The sequence below is a fragment of the Aotus nancymaae genome, unplaced genomic scaffold (genome assembly GCF_030222135.1).
Source record: "Aotus nancymaae isolate 86718 unplaced genomic scaffold, 86718_ANA_hifiasm-v0.15.2.pri h1tg000033l, whole genome shotgun sequence".
NCBI lineage: Eukaryota > Metazoa > Chordata > Mammalia > Primates > Aotidae > Aotus > Aotus nancymaae.
Genome location: NW_026988447.1, coordinates 39,085,038 through 39,104,094, shown reverse-complemented (window position 1 = coordinate 39,104,094; position 19,057 = coordinate 39,085,038). Strand labels below are relative to the sequence as shown.

Below are 19,057 nucleotides of genomic sequence, written 5' to 3'. Positions count from 1 at the left end.
TGGAAGGGTATACATGTATAGAGAGCATTACCAGGAAGAACAGTCATACCAGAATCCTATCATGAGCACAGAGTTCAGCAGGTAAAAAACATTTCTTTCCTGTCTACATTACATAGGCTGGTGTGTACCCAGAAGCTCTGTCTTCCTTATTCCTTCTCAGCCACCACCTCACCTCCCACTCATTCCCGCCTCCCCCTGCCAGGTGACCCACCATTCTGGTGTGTTTTGTAGGTAAGGTCTTTTGAGGTGTACTTTTTGTTCCATATTCCAATGCAATGGTGAATCCTCAAATTCTTTAGAAAGGTGAACCTAACTAAAAAACAAAACTCTTTTTTAGATAATTGAAAATAGCTCTAACCCATTTATAAGCTAAAAGACCTGTCCTAAATAATGATATGTAAATAAAAATAGAGAAGCCTGCTCTGCCAATTACAAAAACTGAAGAGAGTTAGTCTTTCTAGGTAAAGTAGTAATGACTAGATTAAGATAGTTCTATAATTAAAAAAATCTAGACATTCTATGTGCAAAGCAGGTTCACTGTGCATTAGTTATTACTTCAGCCCACTGCATCTCGGGCTGCACTTGTACTACTTGTGGGAGTCCAGTGAGACAGAACATTCACACATGTTAAGAAGTTACATGCAGGCTGGGTGCCATGGATCATGCCTATAATCCCAGCACTTTGTAAGGCCAAGGTGGGCGGATCACCTGAGGTCGGGAGTTTGAGACCAGCCTGGTCAACATAGAGAAACCCCCATCTTTACTAAAAATATAAAATTAGCCAGGTATGGTAATGCACACCTGTAGTCCCAACTATTCAGGAGACTGAGGCAGAAGAATCTCTTGAACCTGAGAGGCGGAGGTTGCAGTGAGACGAGATCGCGCCATTGCACTCCAGCCTGGGTGACAGAGCAAGACTCCGTATCAAAAAAAAAAAAAAAAAAAGAAAGTTACATGAAGCTGATTTATTACTCATAGATAGTCAGCAAAGGACAACAAAACCTCAGGATTCATGATGAGCTAGTCCCCCAAGACTCAAGAAAGCTGCCCAAAGCTGATGGAGTCTCATCTCCATGTGCCCTACTTAAACTGCAGCTGAAGGACCCCAGGATGCAGCCTACTCTGGATTTTATACCCTGGCAGCTACAGGATGCACTGGGCTAAAGTGTTGGAGGGTGTTCTGTTTCTAGGGACGCCTGAGCTGTTGTGGCCAATTCCTCTTTATCTCAGGCTGCTGCATTCCCAGCAGTCTACAGTTATTCTTGAGAACTATCATGTGAGAAAGAAGGGAGAAGTGGGCCAGTCCAAGGCCACCTGGAGAACTTCCCTGACTACATATGTCCTGTCCTGAGGGTAGAGGAACACAAGTAAGTCCAGTGTGTCAAGGGCAGTCAAGTATTAATACTCCATTCCATACTTTGACCCATGCTATATCTTCTCTCTAGGGCAGAGAGCGCATAAATGGTCACTACATTAAAGCTGCAAGGGTGCAGGAGTGTTGGAATGGACACCTGTAGCCACCAGAAGGGCCAGAGAATAAAAAGAACTTCAGAAATTCTCTAAGGACTCACATTCCACTTCATTTTTCTGTTCAACACTAAATTCCACTAGTGCAATATCCTTGTCAGGGGTCCCGCAACCTCTACTGATGAACCCCTTTAGTGACATAGAGCCCCATCACACTGGTGCGTCTTCTTTTATGTGGTGTTAGATGCTGTCTCTGCCCCTCTCATTCCCACCTTTAGGAGGGAAGCATTCATTCTTCCACCCAGCTGGGAATGATGACAGCTGTGATTCTCAGTTGAGTTCCTCACCACTAACTTCCTTCAGCTGAAGATAATCACCTTGCCCAAGGTTATGCCTCTTTTCTAGTTTAAATGACAGGTTAAGAGGATACAAGGACCTGTCCCTCTTTCTTCCACTCAGAACAACTCTGCAGGACCATTTCATCTGAAGTCCATGGGATCAGATGAGGTCTTTGTTGAGACTACATTACTATTCGACTGTTCCCTCTGCCCAGTCCTTCCTTCACTCACCCATAGTTATGGATCCTAAGTTTATTGTGATCAATAAATTTCTCAATTAACTTTCTATATGGAAATCTCTATCTCAGAGTCAGCTTCTTAAAAAAACCCAACTTGCAGTATATATTAAGTATAAATCTGCCTTCATATGCAGTCTACTCATCCTAATTCTAACTTCAGGATATATACTGAATAAGACAATCTCTCTTCCACATGGTGGCCTTTAAAATGTTTGAAGACAATTATTAGATATGTGACTTCTGGTGAGAGCGCCAACCATTAGAGTTTGCGAGAAGAGGAACCAGAAAATGCATAAGAACTATAGTCAGAAAAATTTGGTGCCTTGGAAACTATGTCTGCATCAGCGCTGCCAAGCACTGCTAGAGATGATTTCCACCCACAGGGCCTACTGGGTGGAATTGTTCATAGGCCATTTGCCATCACTATTCCCGAAAACACCCTGTATCCATTTTCCATTGCTACATTTTAAAAATTGCCACACACTTAGCAGTCTTAAACACACTCATTTACTAGCTCACCGTCTTGTAGGCCAGAAGTCCAGGCAAGCTCAATATGGTTCTCTGTTTATGGTTTTACATGGCAAAACCAGATTCAGCAGGACTAACTTCTTATCTGAAAGGTCTGTGGAAAAATCTTCTTCCAAGCTTATCCAAGTTGTTGGCAGAATTTAGTTCCTTGCGGTTGTAGGATTGAGGTACCCTTGCCAGCAGTCAGTCAGTGGCTACTCTCTGCTTCTAGAGGCTGCCCCTCCATCTCCAAATCAGCAATGCCCCATAGAGTTCTTCTCAAGAGCATCTCTTTAATTTTCTCTTGGCCATTACCTGGAGAAATTTCTCTGCTTTTCGGGGCTCATGCAATTAGATCTTTCTCACCCAGATAATCTCCCTATCTTAACATCAACTGTGCCATATAATATCAGATCATTACAAGATTGATACTTCAGCACATTCTCAGGTTCTAAGGATTAGGATAGGATGTCCTTTGGGGCCATTTTAGAAATCCTGCTGACCAGTGCCCTGAACATGCCAGACAAGCTTTTTACATTTATTACCCTGGTCAGCCCTGTCTTCCTCTCACCACATCAGTATGATCTTTTCTGCCCTCTTTTCAAACCTCTGTCCCCTACCTGCCCTCTCATATTTAGCAGATGATCCTGCCTCCCATTTCACAAACCCAAAAATAGAATCCAGCTGTCTTAGTATCCTAGGGTTGCCAGACCAAATTAATACAAACTGGGTGGCACAAAATGACAGAAATTTATCTTTTCACAGTTCTGGAGGCTAGAAGCCCTAAATCAAGGTGATGAAAGGGCCATACTCTCTAGGAAGGTTCTTGGGAACCATGTGTTGCGTGCCTGCTCCTAGCCTCTGGTGCTGCCAACAATCATTGGGATTCCTTGGCTTATAGATGTATCACTCCAGGGTCTGCCGCTGCTGTCTTAATGGCTCTGTCTCTCTGTGCCTTCCCATTGACGTCCCTTTGTGTGTGTATGTCTCTCTTCTCCTCTCTCATAAGGACACGTGTTATATTGGATTAGGATGTCGGGTACCAGCCCCAACCCTGTTCGTGGGTGCCCCGAGCCTTGGCAGTGACGAAGGATTGAGAAAGTAAATAAAGACACAGAAATAGAATTTCACAGCATGGGTCCAGGGGACCAACGCAAAGTGCAAGGACCGCATTGGCCCGAGTTCTTGTTTCCATAGATTTTTATTAGGTGCAAACATTCATTAATTGAGGGTTGGAAAGCAGGGGAGTTATTGGGGGAGGCCTTGAAACTATTGTGGGGCAAGATAGCCAGGGGGAGAAGCATGCATCATTAGAATACAATGAAACAGGTGGTTCTTCTAAGAGACGCTAATCTAGTACACCAGGTTTTACCACTGATCATTATCGATATGCAGCTGCACCAGAACACAGAGGTTAGGGCGCCACCAGGTCTGACCACGTACGATGCGTCAAGGGGCCTTTAGGTTCTGAGCACTGTGGACATAGGGCAAACAAGGTTACCCCATATTCTGAGAATACAGGCAGAGCAGGAAGTGTTCCACTATCTCCACCTGCAAGGCCTTACTGCCTTGCCAGCTCCCATCTGCAAAGACCCTCCCAGATCTTGTGAGCAGAGATCACCAACCTTTCCCGGGCGCTTATACAAGCCATCTTTACGAGACCCCTGTGCAGACCCCATGTTGGAAAGGAGTTCGTGAGATCAAGGCAGTGTTTTCCTGCCTTTCAGCCACACCGCGGATGTGCCACGGTTAACGGGGCGCTCTTAGACCGTCTAACTTTAGGCTACCCATCACTGCTTTTACAAGCTACAAGCTGTTCTCTTTTGTGCTGTGCTTTTCATTCACTATTGTTTATTTCAGGGCATAAACTTCAGTGTACTGCGAACTCTATAAGCTAATAAGCAAATCAAACTTATATTTGTTTAATCAGTAATAGTAAAGACAGCATATGTCTGCCCCCGGTCATCTGGGCCCACGTTAGGACCCACTCTAATTCAGTGTGACTTCATCTTAACTTGATTAGATCTGCAAAGATACTCCTTCCAAATACAGTCACATCCAGGTACCAAAGGTTAGGATTGCCACATATATTTTGAGGGGACATGAACCAACCCATAATGCCACCTGACTAGAAGACCCCCTTTTCTACCATTTAACTTAGAGACCTTCACACCTGCCCTGTTTGTTGTCCACAGGATACCAGAGAGCAGCATCCTCTCTTCCATGTAAGACAACTCATTTTTCTTTCTTTTATGTTCAGCCTCTTCCTCTCTGTTAATTAATAGATCATCCTCACAGTCATTTTAACCTTATTCAAGCCTCTGACATTATAAGAAGGGAAGGGAGGGAGGGATAGAAGAAAGAAGGAAGAAATCTGCCTTAACACCACGTTAACCCATAACTAATTCTCTTCTGATGCAAACTTTGCAAAAGAGCTATTTCTGCTGTTTGCCTGCACTTCCACCCCTCCACCTCACTCTCCCAGCTATCTCAGTACAACTCCCTACCACCACTACTCCATACAATCAGCACTCAACAATGACCTTCTTGTGCCTAAATTCAAAGGACGTATTTCAGGCTTCATCATCCTTGACTTTCTAGTGGAAACATTAGGTTCCCTTTGCTTCCGTGATTTCAGTCCTTTCTTTCTCTGGCCACTTCTCTGTGTCCTTTCCAGGCATATATTCTTCTATCCTGCCATTAGATATTGCTGTCCTTCAAGACTTCACTTCATTCATAAAGACAACAACAAAAACAACTAAGACTCATTCTTGGCATCCATTCTTCATAGAGCAAACCAGGGTGAATTTTACAAAATATCTCATCATGTCATCATGTCAATCCCCTACTTAAAACTTACCAGTGACTTTATTTTGTTGCACTGAAGATAAAGGCCATAATCTTTAAGGTGGTATAGATAATCTGGCCCCTGTTTGCCACATGTATACCTAGAGACAGAAGTTGGAAGAAGAGAAAGAATTTCTAAAGATGTACCAGGAATTTCTATTATTGAAAAGTCAAAAAAAAAAAGGATGTGGGGAAAAGTGAATGCTTTTACACTATTGTTGAAAATGTATGTGAGTACAATCTCTGTGGAAAACAGTATGGAAATTTCTCGTAGAACTGAAAATAGAATTACAATTCAATCCAGCAACTCCACTTGTAGGTATCTATTCAAAAAAAAGAAGTCATTATATCAAAAAGATACTTGCACTCAAATGTTTATCACAGCACTATTTGCAATAGCAAAGTCATGGAATCAACCTAAGTGTTAATCAGTGGATGATTAAATAAAGAAAATGTGGTATATATACACCACGGAATAATATGCAGCCATAAAGAATGAAATCACATGTTTTGCAACAATATGGATACAGTTGAAGGCCATTATCCTAAGTGAAGTAACTCAGAAACAGAAAATCAAATACCACAACTTCTCACTTATAAGTGAGAGCTAAGCAGTGGGTTCTGTATTAGTCCATTCTCACTCTGCTCTAAAGACATACCTGAGACTGGGTAACTTATAAAGAAAAGAAGTTTAATCACTTCACAGTTCTGCAAGCTGTACAGCCTTCTTCTGAAGAGAAGGCCTCAGGAAATTTACAATCACAATGGAGGGCAAAGGGGAAGCAGGCAAGGTCTTCACATGCTGGCAGGAGAGACAGAGTGAAGGGGTAAGTGCTACACATGTTCAAACAACCAGATGTCATGAGAACTCACCATCATGAGAACTGCAAAGGGGAAATCCAACCTCATTATGCAATCACCTCCCACCAGGTCCCTCCCCCAACGCTGGGAATTACAATTCAACATGAGATTTGGGTGGGGACAGAGTGCCAAACCATATCAGGTATACACGGACATTGACAGGGAGTAGTAGACACCAGGTAGTCCAAAAGCAGGAAGTGTGGGAGAGCGGTGAGGATCGAAAAATTACCTATTGCGTACAATGTTCACTATTTGGGTGATGGGTACATTAAAAGCCTAGACTTCACCACTACACAGTATATCCATGTAACAAAACTGCACATACACCCCTTGAATGTCTAAAAAAGAAAAAGAAAAGAGGTGCCAAGAATTCTTAGAGAATTCTACTGAATGAGGTTCTTTTCCTAACCACTTTCAAGTAGCAATGCTCTAGTATTTCCAAGAGGGTGATGACCACAGGAGAAAGTAAAATTAGGAGATTTATGAGAGACTGGTAGGTTTGATTGAACCTAATCCAATCCTTTAGCCACAATGTGTTTGTTACATCTGGTGCACGGAAGACAGAAATGTATATGGTACTTGAGTAGTGTACGATGGTAGCCACTTTAACACTGTTGTTCATATTGCAATTCAATAATTTGCCTGCATCTTTTTCACTTGAATGGCTCCTAAGCCTGTTTGCTTTCCTTTTCTGACCTATTATAATTATTTTTAAAATGTGTGCAATAATACATACACATACTTTTTCTATTTTGAATTAGGGTTTCCAGACTCCAGAAATTTTGTAAGAACGAATACATTTCCAATTTTTCATCCACTGCAATTTTAGTGAGCATACCTTCCCTATTTGCATTAATGTCATTGATTAAATTTAATAGAACTAGGTTAAGTATAGAAACCTGTAGCAAGCCAGTGAAAATAGCTCTCTCAAACTTCAGGTCAATATTGAATTGACCCAGGATATTTCCTTCAGAAGCAAGCATGATCCAGGATCCAGCCACTTAATATATATGAATGCTTGAGGTCAAATGATGTACTATCTAATAGATTCTAAAGCTTCGTGACATTATTTGACCTCAAAAAGCTTTAGAATCTAATAGAGGAGACCAGTTAATATATGATGCATTAAAAAATAGTACCAATATTCTATAAGCCTAGAACTAAGGTGGATTTTTTCTTTTTTAAAAAAGGTATTTATTTCTCCAAGGCAAAAGTCTAAAAATCATTATGGAAACCATTATTGATAAAGGTCAGAAAGGATAAGGACACCTAAAATTACTGAAAAGGTATGGCTCTGTCCTGATTTCTCTGGTAGCTGTCAATTTGTGTTTAAAAATCTCTACTGTGAAATGCAGAAAATTATGGCAATAATAATAATGGAGTGCGCTTCTTCTAGTCCAAGGTGAGACCTCCAGTTGTGCACTAAGATACCATTTTCTTCTAACTCTGGGACTTTGCAGTACCAATGATCCCATTTTTCTATTGCATCATCAACCTCTCCCTCTGTACTGGGTGATCATCTCAAAATACACGTTGCAAAAATTTTTTTTCTTTTCCTTATCAGTTGCTATAAGGAACTTATAATGGAAACAATCCAATTAATAGACAAACATGGGCCAGGCACAGTGGCTTATGCCTGTAATTCCAGCCCTTTGAGAGACCGAAACAGGTGGATCTCCTGAGGTCTGAAGTTCGAGACAAGGCTGGTCAACATGATGAAACCCTGTCTCTACTAAAAATACAAAAATTAGCCAGGTGTGGTGATGGGCGCTTGTAATCCCAGCTACTCAAGGGGCTGAGGCAGGAGAATTGCTTGAACCCAGGAGGCGAAGGCTGCAGTGAGCTGAGATTGCATCACTGCACCCCAGCCTGGGCAACAAGAGCAAAACTCTGTCTCAAAAAAAAAAAATGTATATATAACACACACATACACACACATATATATACACACACATATATACAAACATCAAAACATAGCCAGAGTCTTTTAGTAGTAAAAGTTTCCATGTGAAATGAATTATTCTAATTGTTATGAAGTATAAGTTGTCATTCTCTAGAATAAATTTAAACGTACAGAATATTTTCTTGCCAACAAGTAGTTATGGATAAATCCTACTTTAAGAAAACATATGTAAATGAAGACTTATTTTGAACATATAATTGAATAGCGATTTATAACATCATAAACTTTTCACACAAAACATTTTTAATGTTTACTACTGACTTCTTTTTCAACTTTTATTTTACATTCGGGGGGTACATGTGCAGATTTGTTAGCTGGGTATATTAGGTGATGCTGAGGGTTGGGATACGAATGATCCCACCACCCAGGTACTGAGCACAGTATCCAACAGTTTTTCAACCCTTGCTCCCTGCCTGCTTTCCCCCTCTAATAGTCCCCAATGTCTATTGTTGCTATCTCTATGTCCATGAGTACAGCATTTTAGCTCCCACTTGTAAGTGAGAACGTGGACTTTTCACAAAATCTAAAGTCAGAAGAAAAAGTTACCTAGTAGTTTCAAACAAAAGATAAATTATTATAGTAAAAAAAATAGCAATTATCTGATTTAGAAAATAACTATTCTCTATATAAAATATTTGTAATGGTCCTTTTTTAAAATGTAGGCTACTTTTATACCCTTAAATGATCAAATAGTTTGCAAAACCACTTACATATGTCTGAGAATGGCAATCTGAAATAGATAATAATTGGAAATGTTTACCCACAAATTCAGTTGTCACCAACTATTCTTCAAATCAATCTGGTATTTGTTTTTGTTTTTTAGAGAGGGCATCTTGCTATGTTGCCCAGGGTGACCTTGAATTTCTGGGCTCAAGGTATCCTCACACTTCAGCCTCCCAAGTTGGGACTATAAATCATTCTTTTACACATTTACATTTGAATACATTTTTATTATAAAAATAATATATATTTATTGTAAAAAAAAGTAACATGGAAAAGTTAAAGAAAAAAAATCATTCATAATTTCACTTACAGATATAATCATTTTAAGATTCAGTGTATATCCATCCAATTTCCCAATTTTTAGATAGCAACACAAAACTGAAAATACACTTTTATCTCCTGAATATTTACTAAAGTTTAAATCATAAATATTTTCTTATGCCATTAAGCACTGTATTTAAACTTCCTTTTAATAAATATATATTAGATCATTGTATGAACGAACTTTAACCTAGGTAGATAGTTATACTAATTTTGGACATTTATACCTTTCTTTTTTTTTTTTTTTTTTTGCTATAATAATGTACTGCAATGAACATCATGACCCTCATTTTTTATCATTTCCTTGAGATTAATTTTTGAATCAAAAGATATGAACATTTTCAGATTCTTGATGCAGTAGACTCAAGAACACAGGTAGAGTATAGACCAGGGCTAAGGCACCTTATTGAAAACAGAGGAATTAAGTAAAGGTCTATATGCTAAGAGATGGGGCCTCCATCATTCACCCTCATAACCCACTTGGCGGCCAGGAAGACATTCCTGATTGGAGAAATGGACCCAGAGACAAGATTTGCAGATAATGACATTTAGAGGTCCTACAGTGAGTAGCCAAGTCCCGGCTAATTACCCTAAAGTTTAAAATTAATCTATTACCATTTGTCATTAATCTGTAATCTATAACCTATGGGAGCTCACATTTTAAACTACTACGCTCCAGTTTCTCTGTTTATTCTCCTTTAGTGGTTCCACTTACCATTCTGGCCAGTTCTGACTTAAGAACAGTCTAGAGTGAGAAGTCACACATGCGTCATTTTTCCCACGATGGAAAAACCACAGGCCATAGAACAGTTCACTGAAATATCTAATTCCCTAGAGTAGAGACTGTCTCCTGGGATCAAGGATATTTTAAAGCAAATAAATCGCCCCCCCCCCCCCCGCCCCCCAAAGCAAATAGAGTCACAGTAGACAAGTCAGAGTCCACCTTTTATTCATTCTTGTACCTCCAAGGACTAGAACTCAGCCTGGCACACAGCAGGTGATAATACATGTTTGGATGGATGGATTAAAGTATATGGCTTCTTCAGGCTGAATTCAACTTCCCACTAAGCACAGACAACTAACTTGCCTCTGTTCCCCCACTCATTTTCGTGTCTTCCACAGAGCAGCCAGAGCCTCAGAGACCCTTGAGAGTTTCCTCCACTCCTCCCATGTTTGTGGCCTTGGAAGCCGCAGGTGGTAGCCTCCTTCACTGGGGGCGGCGCCTGGACGCCGGTGTCCCTGGCCGGGGCGGCCTCGCTGTCCTGGAAGGGAGAGTGAAGAGCTGCATCCCGCACTAGGCGGCGAAAGAGCGCAGCGCCTGGCGACCGGGTCCCGAGACGCTCGACGGCTCGCCCCCAGCGCCGGAGACGGGCTGTGTGGTTGGGCCAGTGGAAGAGACGGGGGAAACCCAGACGTGAAAGAGGGGACAGCCTGGACTTCGCGACCCCCGGCAGGGTGGCGGCCCACTGAGCGCCCACCTGTCCCGGGCCCCCACAGCGAGGAGTGGCCGCGCCGCCCGCCAGTGCGCTGGGCTCCGAGACCGGCGGGGGAGCACGCGGGCGAAGGAGGGGCCGCCGTCGCTGACACCCCTCGGCTTCCGCGCGTCGGAGCCTGGCAGCTCCAGGTTCCCCGCGGCGGCCGGGGCTGTGGCCAGGTTCCCCGCGGCGCCGGGGCTGAGACCCGGGTGACCTGTCGTCCGCCCCTGCAGCGAGTCACCAGTGGGCATGTTTCAGGTGGGCAGGTCCAGCATCCCCAAACCTGCCCCCCGCAGCCTGGAGGACCTGGACTCCGTGCAGCGCGTCCTGTTACACAGGTCAGTGCAGGGCCCCGGGGCGCGGGGCAAGACCGCCTTCCTGTCCAGGGGATGACGGCCAGGGAGGGGCCGCTTTTCTTTCTGGGGTCTTTCGGGAAGCATCTGACTTGGGATTCTCCTTAGTGCGGCACCGGCCGCGGAGGGCCTTTGGGACCTGCTCCCCACCCTTTCCAGAATCGGGTGCCAGAGATCCACCCGGTCCTGCCGCCGAGACCGGCCCCGCGCGGGTCCCGGTCACCCATCTCCTACGGAAAACGCTACCTTATGAACAAGAGAAGGTATGAACAAGAGAAGGAAACATTAAGCGAAGCTGTCCCTTAAACACCTCCTGGCTTCCTCCAGGAAGCTGAGAGTTTTGTTTGAACTTTAGTTGTGACTGGAATTGAAAAGAGCTGCTTTTTTAACAAATCTAATTCTACCCCACCCCCTCCCACACACGCGCGCGCATGCGCTCGCGCCCACACACCAACAACTACACAAAAGAAATTTAAGAGTTTCTCTAGGAAGAATGAGAACCCCAACTTTCCGTAAGCTGCTTGTGCATTAATTTTAACTGCTGATACTTTGGTCCAACCTTATCCTTTATGCAAAATAGACTAACAAATATTAAATCCCGTGGTTATAGTGATGGGTTTATAGAAGAGAAAAAAAATAGTCCACTTGAAGAGCAAATTGTCTTTCAATTTTAAGAGAGGATGGATGAAATGCCAGGCAGTTAATGCTGCTTTAGCTCTAGGAAGGCCTGGCCTTCACAAGACGCTGTAGGAGAAAAAACCTCTTTTAGAAATATAGCTAAAGTATCTCTTAAATACATTTGTGGCGAGAAAGATGAAGTGGCGCTTAGTATGTGTCTGTCAGGGGGAGGTTTATGTGAGCCCTCTCATCTGTAAACGTTTCAAGTGACCTTTTAAGTCTTTGTACGAAACCATATGAGCTGTAGAAATCCTGTTCTATTGGAAGTGTGAGTAAAAAAGAAAGACTGTGCAAGGGAGAAATCGGGTGTCTGCGATTTCAGAGCTGTCTTCTGAAACCTGCAATTTTCTGCAGTTGGTTTCCCCCAACCCCCAAAGAGCCCCTGCCATATAAAATAAAAATATTATTAAATGAGCGGTGAAAAGGGTATTCTGCTAAATTCCCAAAGACAATTCCGTCTGCATTTGATAAAATTACAGTCCAGGAATAAATCCCAAGAAGCATTAACTAAAAACTCATTCACAGCATGACTTTGGTAAAACCAGGAGGGGTGCTAATTTTAAAAGCTTAAGACCTTGCTGCAACAGAATTTCTTCATATTTCTCATGTTTCAAATGGCAAGTGCCAAAAAATTTCCAACTGATTAACACTTTAGGGTTTCAGATCCAAAGCACAAACCTATCCTAATGAACCAGGCAAACGAATATGTTTAAGCTCTAGTCATCAAGACTGAGATGATTATTTCGGAAGTAGTGGAATATTTCTAGAATAAACCTGCTCAGTATTGGAATGAAAAGCTACTTTATCTGAATTACAAATAACTGCTCCCATATGCCACAGGAACTAATGGAATCTGGAACTATAAATGTGTTTGTCAGTATCATGGCTAACAGTGCTTTCTTTTCAACATTATACAAAAATCTTTTTGCTACTACAATGCATTACTCTTATTAGTGGTTATTTATTATTTAATGTTTTCAAACACATATTTAAAAAGCTGAGACATCTGAGAGGTTTCTCTTTAATTTAATGAAGCTGTATTTCACACAAGCTCACATCTAATCAAATATCTTTTGCTTGTATATATACAGATTTGTTTAGACGTAATGTTATAGAAATTAGGGAGATTCGATAACCCTTAAATCATACTTGTACTTATTACAGTTCTCATGAACTCTATCAATGTATGGCCTATTTAAAAAATATTACTGTTACAAAATTTTTATGTTTTTCCTTTAAAATATCCATTGTAAATCATCCACAAAATTTTGGCAATTGCATTAAAAAGACTAGTAGCCATGGGCCATAGAAAATTCATAGACAAGATAAAATAGCAGACTATTCTATTTTATTTTAACATATTACTTTAAAGGGTAAGTTTTCTGAGTGTGTACTTTTTAAAATTACTTGTATATTTTCCATTGCAAATATGGTTTTTAAAATGTAAAGCATTAAATTGCTTTGCTTTTGAAAAAGATACTTCAGCCAAACCAAAATTGAAGCAAAGCTGCAAACTTTTCTCTGCATGAGGTGCTAACTTCAAAATGTCAATACTAAAATAACAAAAGCTCAGCAAAATAAATTTAGCTATACTGGTTTTTGAAAAAAGTTACACATAGGTTGTCTGAGTCAAGGAAAAGCATCAGTATTGCATTTCTCAGTTACTTTTGCTTAAGTAAGTTATTTTTGTGTCATCTTGATTATAAGAAATAACCAAACAATCCTATTAACACTCAGTATTTTGCAAATTTTTTTTACAAACATATGCACAAGCCTATTGCAAATTAATCATTTCCTTGAAGTCCTATTTCTTCTGTTGCAAAGTAGTTGTGTGACTTGGCAAGACTTTCAACTTCTTTGTATTTTCCCCTGTTCTTTGTGTAATGTAAAGGGATAATACTCACCTCATAAGGTGTTGGTGTGAATTTCTGATGATATGGAAGTGCTCTATAAAACTAAAGTTCTGTCAAGTATAAGGGATTATGTTAACAACAGTTCTACAATAAAAAACTAAAGCAAAACACAAAGGGATAGCTATTCCTAAAGGTTCTGAGAAGATTCAGCCAAGTGACTTTGCCCAAGGCCCAAAAGCTAATAAATGGTGCTGGTCCAGGCTAGAGTGCTGGTTTTTTGGCACCTAAACCAGTGGAGAGAGTGAACTAGAGGTGAGTCTCAAAATTTTTGATGACCCAAATTTGATACTCTTGCCAAAGGTGAAAACTATGCATATTTAAAATACTGCAACTATCCACAATTCTCGGGGGTATACCCGGTTAAGTAATATTGTTAATAAAAGAGTATGTAATATATTTTAAGATCTAAAAATAAAAATTAAAATGAATATAAAACCAAAAGTGTTTGAAAATATATAGTACACACTGCTCTATTTCTTAAGGTATAAGGCATTAGATTTCAAGGGTTATCTCATTTGATTTTCAGCAACCCTGTATAGTAGGCAGAGATTATTATTGTTGCCTTCAGATGAGAAACTTTGTCTACTTTCACTTGGTTATTGGTGCCAAAATCAGGATGAGAGCTTGGATTCCCTGACTGGAGAATGCATGGCACTTATAGATTATCAAGTATTTTTTATAGTCAATGGCAAATTATTGTAGGATTCAACAGTGCTGTTAATTTTTTTTTAGGTGCTATTTAGGGTATTTGGCACTCACTTATAAACTGTGGTTTTTTGGTAATTCTCATGTCTGCCTTTTGTTTTCTACTTTCCTCTTCATCAGCAGATTGTCAGCCATCAACAATTTCCAGGGTTGTTGTATTCCTGTTTTAACGGGGCCTTCTTTCCTTCCTATTGGCAGCTATTGATCTATAGTGGTAAAACAATTTGTCAAGATATAAAATGGAAATAAACAGGAGTAAACGAATTGGGTTTTGGCTTGAGCTTTGGGCCATCTATTTTAGTTTTACTTGTGCTTCTGGATTCTCATCTGTACTCCATTATTATTCAAATGTAGAATATATGATCTTATTGCAGGTAAGTTCCATGCATTTTAACAAGTAATTCAACTTTTATAGAAGAAAATGAGAATTTTAAGCCATAATGCAATTCTGTACATTTAGGATTGCTGAAATGTTATTTTGATATATTTTAACTCTATCTGAAATTTGAAATCTTCTACATAATAAAGTCTCAGTTTCTAAAATGCTATTTTGTTGGTCCATCAAGTTATTTATTCATATTTTAAAAATAATTATGGTTGTCATTATTACAACATAGTCCATAAAGTATTATTATTTCTGTGTCCACAATTAAGGCAATATTAATTAGTTTCTAACAAAACTCTTACATAATTTTTACCTTGTAGTTTAAATTTTTTTAATGAATATGACCTCATGTGGCCCTATTTTCATTTACTTCTCATTGCTAGCTTCTATTACTACTAGAGAATGAGTTCCTGAACCTGCTAATAATACTAAATATTTAATTATGTCCTTATCTGGTGTATTTTATGTCAGAATTGTATTGCTTGCCTAATCAAGATGGTAATCTATGGAAGTAAGAATGTTATGTCTCATATGCATTAAATTAAATCTATTTGGGCTTCAGAAGATGGCTGGTCATTTTGTAGTGGAAAAGAGAAAATGAAAATATCCCCCAGTCTAAATCTTTTAAGTCTTCTTACAATTGCTAATTAGGAAAGAGAGTATTCATATAAAGGCCCTGAAAATGGCATCCTATTCCTTTCCTTTCTTCATCCTTTCCAAAATATGTAAGTTTATTAAACATTAGTAAGGTGAGTAGAAATATGATACGTAAATTTAGAAGTATGACTAATTGATACTACAACCTGAAATTAAAATAAGGATTAAAATGATTGCTATAATTTCTTCCTTGATGAAAGATCAAGCAAGGTGGTAAATTTTGTTGTTGCTCAGTTTAATCCATTAAACTAACACCTGGAAGTAAATTAGCCAAGGAAGTTGACGTAACTCGGGACATAGCTAAGTTCCTAGAAGATGTATTTTCATTTGGCATTTTTTGCTTCAGTTCAATCTTGTGACAGATGAAAGACTGAAGAGAAAAAAAAAAGATCCAGTCAGGTTCTCCAGGAGATTGTCATTGGTGGCAATGATAGATGTATTCCTATGTAATTTAGGTATAAGATGGACTGATACTAGTTATAACAGAATTTTATGGGATAGATTATGAGGAAAGAGTAGAAAAAGGAATTCTTACTGAGGTAGGAGATGTGTCTGGGAAGGTTTTTGGGAAAAGGTGCTATTTGTATTGGATCTTGAAGAAAGATGCAGTATTTCAACAGATGAATTTTAGATAAGTATCATTCCACAGTAAGAGAACTGTGTGAGTAAGTAAGATAAAATAGCTGCTTTATTGACGCTTTGTGTGCTTGGTATTTTGCATGCATTAACTCATTAGATTCCAAACAGTCCTGTGAAGTACCATTATCTGAAATTACTGATAAGGAAAGTGAAGCTTGTAGAGGTCATTTGCTCAAGGTTATTTGAATGATGCATTCTAGAGCAGGGAGAGAGGTCTGTCTGCCAGGCTCAAATTCAGGGGGTGGAAGTGAGTTCCTGCCTATTCAGGGAATGACCAGTGGGTCTGTATGCATAAAGCATAGAACTGAGGGAAAGTCTAGGGCAGTTCCCCAAGTTTGTTGAACCACTGGGGGCACTTGTTTAAAAGAGAGATTTCCAGGCTCCTCCCCTGGAGATTCTGATCCTGTTGATGTAGACCAGGGCCTCAAAATCTCTATAACAAGCTCCAGTTGATTCTTTTGAATAGGCAAGTTGATCAGCTTGATTAACTTAAGATGTAGCATGGAATAAAGCATTTAATTCTGAATTGGTGTTCAGTTGTTTGTAGAATTGGAGAAAAAAGTGGAAAAGAAGCTACATAGTTTGGACTTTATTCAAGGAGGTGTTATGCAAGGTCTATGAGGCACAGTATGAAATTATTAGATGCTTACCAAAATATGGAGGAAAAATTTGTAGAAAGAAAATGTGGTATTTTGCTAAAATTTATAAATGTCCTTTTTTTATTTACTTTATTTTTCACTTCCAATAAGTTGCTCTTAAAATAAGGAAAGATTGGCTTATTAAAGAGCTACCTAAAGCACTTCTTATTTTGGAATAGAATCTTAAATCATTTCTAATGTTTAAGATTGTGGTGAAAGTAAGCATGTATATTTTACCATGAAATTTAAAATAATGATTATAGTGACTCCAGCTTTTTAAAATACTACTGTTTCTCTGACTTTAAAAGTTAATACATTTTTTGTTGGATTAATGCTAGTCGAAATATTTGCTTCCCTTCCTTCCTGTCTCCACTTTCTTCAAACTTCTGACCCCATTACTTCCTCCATCACTTTCAGCTGACAAGGTTGCAGCCTACTTACCAGACAATAAACACTATCACATGGAGACTGCCTCAGCTTCCTGCCTGAAACTGGCAAGTTACCATCCACATCAGCACCCTTCTTTGGCTTTTCCCTTAAGTTTTAGAGAAGAGGTGCCCAGAGAGGTCATATCCGTCCATCTGTGCCTTGGATGCTATCCCCTCCTAATACCTCAAGGGCCCCCTGTTACCAGAAAGGGGTCCCAATCCAGACGCCGAGAGAGAGAATTATTACCCCAAATTCTTTCTTACCCAAGAAAGAATTTGGGGCAAGTTCATAGAGTAAATTGAATGCAAGTTTATTAAGAAAGTAAAGGGAAAAAAAGGACTACTTCATAGGCAGAGCAGAAGCATGGGCTGCTTGATCGAGTATACTTATAGTTATTTCTTGATCAAGGGGTGAATTAGTCTTGAGAAAGGGTGGGCAATACCCAGAACTGAGGGTTCTTCCCTTTTTTAGAATATATAGGGTAACTTTCTCACATTGTCATGGCATTTGTAAACTGCCATGGTGCTGCTGGGAGTGTCTTTTAGCAACTAATGCTCATTATCCTCACTGCTCACTATATGCTAATTATAATTTGCGTATAGTGAGCAGTGAGGATGACCAGAGGTCACTTTCGTAGCCATCTTAGTTTTGGTAAGTTTTGGCCAATTTCTTTACTGCAGCCTGTTTTATCAGCAAGGTCTTTGTGACCTGTATCTTGTGCCAGCCTCCTGTCTTATCCTGTGACTAAGAATGCCTAACCTTCTGGGTATGCAGCCCAGTAGGTCTCAGGCTTATTTTACCCAGCCCCTATTCAAGATGGAGTTGCTCTGGTTCAAATGCTTCTAACACTCCTTTTACACCTTTATGAACTCCTCTCCTGTTCTTCAACTTTAGTAACATATAGACCTCTTTTAAGGAAAAAGCTCTTGTGGATTTCCAGGGATGACTTAAGTTGTTTAATTATAATTTTAAATAAATGAGGTATAAACTGTGTTTTATAGCTCTTGTATAAGATGAAAACAATTTTATGAATTAATACAAATAAATTACAACATTCAATAGCTGTTATAACACTATAAAAAGCACATTTAGAAATAATGCAACTAAAACCATAAAATCTAGGAAATTCAAATGTACATAGTTTAATATGACAACTACAACTAAACTTCGGCTTAAAAGTATAAGCTGCAAAGTGCAGCTTATCTGGCTGTGAGGAAGGTAAAATATACTCTCCTGGCATATTGACCATTTAGGTTGAATACACTTAAAAAACAGCAAATGCCTTTGTGCTGTTTCTTAAAAGCAGCAGATGAAGCTCCCATGTGAAAGACACCCTCCCTATACCAGAAAAATGTAACATTCTTATTCTCAAGGGCATGAAGTGAAACCAAGAGAATTCTTTACAGACCTTGTTAAAATAACTTATCTTTTAAACTTCCCAATTTAGTTTAGTTGCTTTTTCAAAACTATTCTTTGTCCAATCCAGTATATAAGTTAACTGATTTGAACTACTTCTTTGGGTCTTCACTTCTTTATCAGGGCTCCCCTGCCATGTAAAACTTGGATTCTAGAGCAGAGAGAGAGGTGCGCCTGCCAGGTTCAAATTCGCAAGGTGGGAGGGGGTTCCGGCCTAGTCAGGAAATGGCCAGTAGGCCTGTATGCATGAATAACAGAACTGAGGGAAAATTTAGGGCAGTTTTTCAAGTTTGTTGAATCACTGGGGGCACTTGTTTAAAATAGAGATTTCCAGGCCCCTTCCCTGGAGATTCTGATCCTGTTGATATGGAGCAGGGCCTCAAAATCTGTATAACAAGTTCCAGTTGCTTTTCTGTTGTTAATTTATTTTATGTAAGTTTAATTCTCAGGCCCAGCTGGGACCCTAAGAAGATGGAGGTAGAGTTTTTCTGTCCCTGCAACAG

The 19,057-nt window shown here is 39.7% G+C and overlaps 1 pseudogene; it reads left to right on the top strand.

Moving 5' to 3' along the window:
- The window catches only part of LOC135277766 (peptidyl-prolyl cis-trans isomerase A-like), a 30,524-nt pseudogene extending 19,960 nt beyond the window's left edge, over positions 1 to 10,564 (top strand).
- The last annotated feature ends 8,493 nt before the right edge of the window (positions 10,565 to 19,057 follow it).